Source organism: Musca autumnalis, unplaced genomic scaffold (assembly GCF_047663935.1).
Source record: "Musca autumnalis isolate F117 unplaced genomic scaffold, ASM4766393v1 scaffold_5, whole genome shotgun sequence".
NCBI lineage: Eukaryota > Metazoa > Arthropoda > Insecta > Diptera > Muscidae > Musca > Musca autumnalis.
The window spans coordinates 114,829,660-114,837,803 of record NW_027412088.1 but is presented as its reverse complement, the minus strand read 5'-3'; the positions used below and the strand labels follow the sequence as shown (position 1 = coordinate 114,837,803).

Sequence of the window (8,144 nt, the reverse complement as noted above, 5' to 3'; positions counted from 1 at the left end):
TCCTCAAACATTTCAATTGCTTTGGTTATAATTTGATTAGTTTCTGATATTTGAGTGAATTTCAAAAATATTTTTCTGCGGTAATTAGACGCTAGAGATTGTCCCTCTAATGCATGTTATCGTGTAACGTTAAGAACCCATGAATGTCCTCTTTGCGATATTCAAAGCCAAATATATTATTTTTTATATAACGCAAATCGAATCTGTAGCGCAAATCGAAACAAAATCTATAATTTGTTTGTTAACGTAAATCGAGGCAACGCAAATCGAGGTATTAGTGTATTGTGCTTAAACTTTGGACAATTGAAGATGTTTCCATAGTAATTTGCAGTTCACCAATTTTAGCCTTATATTAAACCCAGCCGATTTTTACAATTTTTTGTAGGATTACTTTTTTAGCTACAGAAATGAACTGGTAAAATTTTATCATCGATTGGACAATAATTACGACCTTAAAAGCAATTTCGTGAAAATATACCGTTGGCCCCATACAAATTACTGTGGAAACTTTGAGGCCACAGTGGGACGTGTTAACATCTTCCAATTGTGCTCAAACATTGGAAATATTAAAATCTAATCTAAATCCGATGGCTTTACCCTTTTGTAATGTAATCATAATCACATCAAAGGTCACAGTTAAAGTTTCTTTAGAACAATAAAAAAATTTTATTAAAATATCTCTATCATTTGAAAAGTTACAGAACTGTGACCAGGAAGAAAAGCGATTTTGAACCACTGTGCGACGATTGTAGGTTATTCTGCCGTAAACTGGTTACCAAATAGTATTGCCGATCCGATTTTAATTAAATTTGTCAATGTCTACAGGAAGGGACGGATCGGCAGGCATAAGTCGACTCAGAAAGTTATTATATTGATCATCAAAAGGAAGCAAAATTCTATCTAATTTCATTTTGCATGTAACAAACATGTGCACAACATAAATGTAACATACCCACATGTAATGTAATAGTCCGGTCAAAATAGACATTGAAATAGCAAAAATTCCCACAAAGCTGAATTTTGATGGAGAGCTAGGGTTTGCCATTAGAAGCAACGTCCAAAAAGTCCCCATCGATCCCATGTGTGCAAAAAAAATTATTCGGGGTCAAAGGTCAAAATTTAAGGGTTTTTAGGGTTTCGGATTTATTTTTTGAAAACGGTTGATTTAATCAAAAAGTGACTAAAGTAAATATTGTAGACAGAAAAATTATCTACAAGTTTGACCCTTATAATTTTTTTCTTAGAAGGAACCATTCTTGAGATATAGCTATTCTAAACAAGTAAGAACGGCGTTAAGTTCGGCCGGGCCGAACTTGTTATACCCTCCACCACCAGTTGTATTGAAGTAAAATGGAATAATTTGTTTCCTTTCGTGTATGAAGAAGACTTAATACCAAATTTCAGCAATTTCGGTAAAACAATGTGAGGCACCATTCTATGGGGGCTATTTCAAAACGTCGATCTATACCGACAAATTTCTTACGGAAAGTTTTTAGGCTCAAAGAAGATAAATACCAAATTTCCTATATTTCGGTATGAGAATGTGCCTAAAACTTAAAAAATACCGAAAATCAAGAAGTACGCTTCTATGAGGATATAGGAAGACGTGGGCCTATACTGATAATACTCTTCTGGAATATTTTATTACTCTTGGAAGACGAAATAACGAATTTCAGCCATTTTGGTTGGATATTGACGTCGCAGTCTTCAGTATTACGAAAATCGGGAGGTACCGTTCTATGGGAGCTATATCGAAACGTGGACCTATACCGACGAATTTTAGTCAGAAATAGGGCAATATGAAAGAGTGGACCTGTACAGACATATTTCTGGCGAACAGTTTTATATCACATTGAAGACTAAATACCAAATTTCAGCCATTTTGGTGGAATATTGAAGACACAACCTTCAAAACACGAAAAATCGGGAGGTACCTTTCCATGGGGGCTATATAAAGGCGTGAACCTATACCGACAAATTTAAAGGGGAAGTTTTAGTACCTCCAACGAAGTCTAAATACCAAATTTCAGCCATTTCGGTGGAATATTGAGGCCACAACGTTCAAAATACCGAAAATCGGGAGGTACCGTCCTATAGGGGCTATATGAAGACATGGACCGATACCGACAAAATTCTGGGAGAAAGTTTTGTACCCCTAAAGAAGACTACGTGCCAAATTTCAGTCATTTTGGTAGGATAATGAAGCTAAAACCTTCAAAATACCGAAAATCGGGAGGTACCGTTTTATGGGGGCTATATGAAGGTGTGGACCGATACCAACAAAATTCTAGGGGAAGTTTTATACCCCTAAAGAAGACTACGTACCAAATTTCAGCCATTTCGGTGTGATAATGAAGCGAAAACCTTCAAAATACCGAAAAACGGGAGGTACCGTTCTATGGGGGCTATATGACGGTATGGACCGACACCGACCAAATTCTGGGAGAAAGTTTTGTACCCCTAAAGAAGACTACGTACCAAATTTCAGCCATTTTGGTAGGATAATGAAGCTAAAACCTTCAAAATACCGAAAATCGGGAGGTACCGTTCTATGGGGGCTATATGAAGGTGTGGACCGACAGCGACAAAATTCTAGGGGAAAGTTGTATACCCCTAAAGAAGACTACGTACCAAATTTCAGCCATTTCGGTGTGATAATGAAGCGAAAACCTTCAAAATACCGAAAAACGGGAGGTACCGTTCTATGGGGGCTACATGAAGGTATGGACCGACACCAACAAAATTCTGGGAGAAAGTTTTGTACCCCTAAAGAAGACTACGTACCAAATTTCAGCCATTTCGGTGTGATAATGAAGCTAAAACCTTAAAAATACCGAAAATCGGGAGGTACCGTTCTATGGGGGCTATATCAAAACGTGGACCGATATATCCCATTTTCAATACCAACCATCCTGCAAGTAATAGCAACTTCTGTACCAAATTTTGACTCTCTATCTTTAAAATTGCGAGCTGTATCTTGATTTCAACAGACAGACGGACGGACTGGCGGACGGACGGACAGACGGACATGGTCAAATCGACATAGAATTTTATGCTGATCAATAATATATATACTTTATAGGGTCTCCGACGAATATTTCGATGTGTTACAAACGGAATGACAAATTTAATTATACCCTCCATATGGTGGAGGGTATAAAAACATATGATTTTTATGCACTTATAGGGGAAATATGCACATATTCAGACGAACCGGCTAAAATAGGCGAAGTAATCGGGTCTGTCCCCCAAAAAATATATATTTTCTTGAAGAGTGAAATTATAGCTATCTTCTAAAAAAAATTCCAACAAAAGTAGATATCATTTGAAAGCTTACGGAAGTATCTAACACATAGTGTCGTTACTTTAACCGGTTCGCCTCATAATGTACTTACGCGGCTAATTTTTTATTTGACCTTTAGATCTAGATATCTCGAAAATGGTAAGTCTTTTTTAAGAATCATAAACAAAATCTTGTAGAAAATTATTGAGTCTACAACTTTTACTTTAGCGGGCTTTTGCTAAGTATTACCGTTTTTGAGACGAATTAAAAAAACTGAATAATGCCTCCAAAAATGACGTTTGACCCCGAATAACTTTTTTTGCACACATGGGATCGATGGGGACTTTTAGGACGTTGCTTCTAATGGCCAACCCTAGCTCTCCACCAAAATTCAGCTTTGTGGGAATTTTTGCTATTTCCCCCTTATACGCGTGTCTATTTTGACCGGACTATAAGTTAAACAGCAAGTAAGCAAAAGTTAATCAGTTTGTGTGTATGTGCTGTTACAAAATCAATCAATGCTATTTTCAATCACAAATTATATATCTCGCAAGTCTTTACAAAAGGCACCCTCCTTCATCGATTTGGTAAAACCATAATTAACGCCCACAAATCAATTTATCAAGTGACAATTTATGCGTTAAATGTGTTTGGCACTTTATAAGTTTATTTCCATATTGCAGAGTTTGTTTGTTATAAAGTTCAATTTAATATTTAAGGGTGTGTACATACCATAATTTTTAATGACAGTAATTATAGCAGAAATACATTACGTAGCTGTGCCATTGCATAATAAAAATTGTGTACTTTTTAATTTGATATTTTTCTCTTGAAAGGAAGCAAAAAGAAACTTTAAAAGTTATTTATTGTTCAAAAACTCAGGGAAACGTGTCATTTGCAAAGATTTATGATGGAAGTGTTTATTATTTTGTCATTTTAAATTTAAACGAGAAAAATATGTTTTAATTTTCAACCGAAGTTTATTGTGGGCAAACTAAGTGGTATTCAGAAATTACGTTTTTGTTGAAGGATGTATTCTAATGACCAAGAAATCAGTTAGTCCAAAAGTCTAGTTGTTAATTAAGAAAACTGTGAAGAAATGGTCAATACAGATAATAGCAGCTGCTAAGGCATAGATTTGAGTGTCACTATCTTCTACGATTGTTTTCTCCTACGACAACTTTTGCGAAGAAAGGACAAACAAGTAAGAAAGTATCAGTCGGTTTTGCCGACAGAGATATACCTATGCCTGGAGTCATTCAGAATTTTGTGACCCTTTTTGGACATTTAAACTTGCCGACAAAAATGTTGATTAGGATTAAAGTTAAAAAGTGTTGCGGAGGAGGTACTTGAAGGAATGGACCGACATAGCCCATTATGGAAGTGGATCTTATTTAGGCAATCCTATCTTTTCGATAGATATCGGGCCCACTAGTCATTTCAGTGGGTCATCGTATAACCAATGGACCAGTATGCCAGAAAGCATGGAATTGTCCATGGAAAACATAATATCGCTGTAAACAGGACCACAAAGAACAGCCTCGGTATACATTTCCAAGTATCTTTGAACAGACCCTAAACTGCGCTTAGACACAAATGTGGAACTTTTGTGGGGGAGGTACCCAAAGAAGGGGACCTATATGGACCATTTTACAACTTAAACTAAATTTGGACAAAATACTATGAGATCCAAAGTTTGAACCAAATTGATTGATCGGTTCGGGAGTTATCGTGCTCTGCAGCCACTACATATGGTGCCATACGTTGAGGCAGCAAATTCAAGTTGCTTCAAAAAAACTAAAGTGATTCGAAAGCAGGTATTAAAGTGAACTTATCCGAAATTTTGTGGGAGGTACCCGAAGGTGTGGGCAAATATAGACTATATTCAAACCTGAAATATATCTGGTATATGGATGTGCAAAGTATGGACCAAATCGGTCACCCCCTTCTAGAGTTATTGTGGCCACAACTTTTCCGAACATTTTTGAACTCTTGGGGGGAGGTACCTGAACGAGTGAACTGATATGGTCCGATTGAGCCCATATTGGAACTATATTTAAATCTGGTAGAAATTTCACGATATGCAAAGTATAGATTAAATCGTTACTCCCTTCAAGAGTTATCGTGCGCACAAATTTTCCGAACATTTTCGAACTTTTGTAGGGGAGGTATCGGATGGAATGGACCGATCTAACCCATCTTCGAGCTTAAACTAAGTTTGGACAAAATATTTCGATACTTAAAATTTGGTTCGAATCGTTTAATCCTTTCGAGAGTTATCGTGCGCACCATCGAGCCAGACAGACACACGTACGGACGTTGCTCAATCGACTCCAAATTGTCTGAAACGGATTTCGTCCAAACATACTTGGCGTCTAAGACCATTATTTCGATGAGGCACATTTTGCCCGTATGAAAGTGTATATATCGTGGCTAAAACACTTCAATTAATATAAATATATTCATATTTCATAAAATATATTAACAGTTCGCGACTTATTAAATGGTGAACTTCAACTTCAACGATTGAAAAACTTTCTTGAATATTACCATATACCCTCGTTAGCATAAATGCTGAGGGTATAAAATCAAAAGGGGTTGCAATTTTCCTAAAAGTGCATTGTTGGAGGTATAAAACATTTCTTTTAATTTTTAATGTTCCTTTTATTTTTTTCTTTATTTCGTTTTACATTTTTATTTGAATTTTCCTTAATGTAAACTTAACATGAATTTCTTAGCTGATAATTTTAGTATTAAAATAGTATGTGAATATCATTGAAGTAACTGTAAAGAAAGAAAATAGAATTAGGAAAATGAAATAATAAAATAAATTCAGTTCTTGTAAACTTACCGCCGAATAAAAGCGTCCAACTTCTTCTTTTAAACCCGTCCGGAAATCCCTAAAAATAAATAAAAACTAATTGAAAATTATAAATTGTTTGATTTTTAATTTTGTTTAATATGTACCTCTCTTAAAATAAAGTGGAACTTTTGGTGCCGAAACCCGGGAATTATCAAGTGTCGGTTGTTTTGTTAATTTATTACGAAACGAGTTTGCTAAGGTGCTGGAAATAAGAAGAAGAACAATAAAAAATCTTTTTATAATATTGCAAAATATACCTGTGGTGAACTCTTCCATTGTGGCTCTGTTCCATTCGTTATCAATGCCCCGATTCTGCGACTGCCGTCTACGCAAATCTAAACGTAATCAGGAGAGTGATTCTGATTCCCAGGTAACAGCGTTGAAAATAACTTGTGTGAATGCTAACCTGTAAGATACTCAGTGTTAGAGAATTTGTAATTTATTCAAATTTGTTTGAGATTTTCCCACAATTCACACGAATTATTTTTCTACGCTTCAGTATTTCTTATAAAATACATTTTGGCAATAAATATTCGCGGCAAAATAACACAAACTTAATTATAGCTTATAAATTAAGTTTGTTTTTTCTTTTCTCATTCCGCTTTGCGATTAATAGGTCTGTACGATAACCAAAAATTGGTACAAATTCTTAAAAATTTTTACTGCATGCTGTTCGATAACAAAATTATCCAGCAAAAGAGAGCGAGTTTGGAGAGATTTTGGAGAGTTTTGTTGACTGAGAACTTGCAAATTTGTCCCGCAAAAATTTGGAAGTCTGATCAGCTGACTTTTAATCACCTGTTCAATGTAAACAACTCGAAATGTTAACATTTTTGACCAAAAAAATTTCACAATTGCAAATTTTTTTTAGATTCTAAAGCGTTGTGGATAGGATTAAACCATTAAATAAGTTTACTTGTTTTTGCGGGACAAGTTCTCAGTCACAAAACTCTCTCCAAACTCGCTCTCTTTTGCTGGATAATTTTGTTATCGAACAGCATTCAGTAAAAAATTTTACGAATTTGTACAAATTTTTGGGTTATCGTACAGACCTATTGATATAATTCATATTACGCGAGTGAAGTTAAATAGACATTTTTTACTTTCTTTTGTGTATTTTGGACAAATTATTTAAATTAGACTTATTTTGTTGCAATTTTCATTTTCAATTTCATATTACATATTTCTTTGTTTTGATATTGAACTTGAATTCCGTTTGAACTTTCTGTCAGTACGGACGTATTTTCTTCAAATAAAAAAAAAGAAAACTAAAAAAATAAGGAAAATTTCAATTTTTTTTCCTAACTCTTGAGCTTCTATCTACATAAGCCCAGAACCATGAAAAAACGCTTGCCGCGGGCAACTTAGCAATAAAGAAGCCGCCGGATAAAAATGCAAACGGTACCAAAAAGGCAATTGAGGCTTCTAAGGACATGGAAAATAATAATAAGGGATCCAATTCTCAAAAATTATCTTCAAAGAAAAAATCTTCTGCCATTTCCAACAAATCAGTATCCGAAGCTAATGGTTCCAGCTTCAAAGAAGCAATTTTGCCAGTTGTTGCTAACACATCGAATACTTTTTCTGAATATGACAATTCTGTTGCCAATGTAGAGCAGGCATCCCTTTCAATTCCTACTGTGCAAAGAATTGAATCAGCAGCATCTACATCTATGAATCAAAACGCTCCATTTAAGGATAATATGATCAACAAAAAGGATTGTGAATTTCCAAATAAATCCATGGATCAGAACATGGAATCTTCATCGGGTTCAGAGGATGATAATGGAGAATTTCAAACTGTAAGCAATAAACGCAGTAAGAGAACGCGTACACATGATCAAGTCATAGATTTCACAAATCTTTCTTCTTTAAATTCCAAAGAAAATGATATACATACACCACTCATTAAAGGGTCACAAAATAGGTATTCCATTTTAGGTTCTCTAGATTTAGAAAAGGATCCTGTTATGTCAGTTAGAAATGCTAGTCCGATAA

At 35.1% G+C, this 8,144-nt stretch overlaps 1 long non-coding RNA gene across 2 annotated transcripts; it reads right to left on the bottom strand.

Moving 5' to 3' along the window:
- Positions 1-5,922: 5,922 nt before the first annotated feature.
- LOC141406480 (uncharacterized) lies at positions 5,923-7,350 on the bottom strand. 2 transcript variants are annotated; one of them, XR_012413402.1, is made up of 3 exons: positions 7,250-7,350; positions 6,135-6,552; positions 5,923-6,067 (listed from the first exon to the last, which is right to left on the bottom strand). It is a non-coding gene; the product is annotated as an uncharacterized lncRNA (long non-coding RNA). The 2 variants fall into 2 exon arrangements; XR_012413401.1 differs by lacking the exon at positions 7,250-7,350 and having other exon boundaries at positions 6,135-6,662.
- Between the last annotated feature and the right edge of the window lie 794 nt (positions 7,351-8,144).